Source organism: Penaeus monodon, chromosome 27 (genome assembly GCF_015228065.2).
Source record: "Penaeus monodon isolate SGIC_2016 chromosome 27, NSTDA_Pmon_1, whole genome shotgun sequence".
NCBI classification, from domain to species: Eukaryota; Metazoa; Arthropoda; class Malacostraca; order Decapoda; family Penaeidae; genus Penaeus; species Penaeus monodon.
The window spans coordinates 37,576,793-37,577,298 of NC_051412.1; the positions used below are offsets into that span (position 1 = coordinate 37,576,793).

General features: G+C 42.3%; 1 protein-coding gene across 1 annotated transcript in view; it reads right to left on the reverse strand.

The window, feature by feature from the left end:
• LOC119590516 overlaps positions 1–506 on the reverse strand; it is a gene marked incomplete in the record, with an annotated part of 54,991 nt that overhangs the window by 53,969 nt on the left and 516 nt on the right. The window contains 1 exon segment of the mRNA XM_037939164.1: positions 330–450.

Consider the following 506-nt stretch of genomic DNA (forward strand, 5'->3'; position numbering starts at 1 on the left):
CGAGACATTATTTTGCCCGTCATCCTCACTAACCATTTAACCCAATGAAATAGATTAATGAAAATATATAATTAAGGATGACGCTAACCAAAGGAGCAGTAGTAATAGTAGTGGTAATCAATAATAATTTTTTTATGAATGATAATAACGCAGCATGATTTTCTAAGAACGTGTTTCAAGATTACCGAAAGTAAGACATCACATACTTTACAGACATGAAACACAGAATAAAAAAAAAAAAAAGTCAGCTAAATATATTCCAGATCGACTATCACCCGGAAGGAAAAAAACAAAATTCCCAAAATTCCGGAATCTCGGGAATGCCTTACCTTTGGAATGGGCCAAATTTGGGACAGCGTTGACGTGATCGAGCGGACCGCCGACCTGACCTTCTACGAGAGCCTCGATGTGCGCCCTCACGTTCTCCTCGACCTTCCTTGAGTTGGGCTGCTGCTCGAAGGGGGGAGAGGGGGGGAAGGGGGGAGAAAGAGAGGGGGGGTTGATTA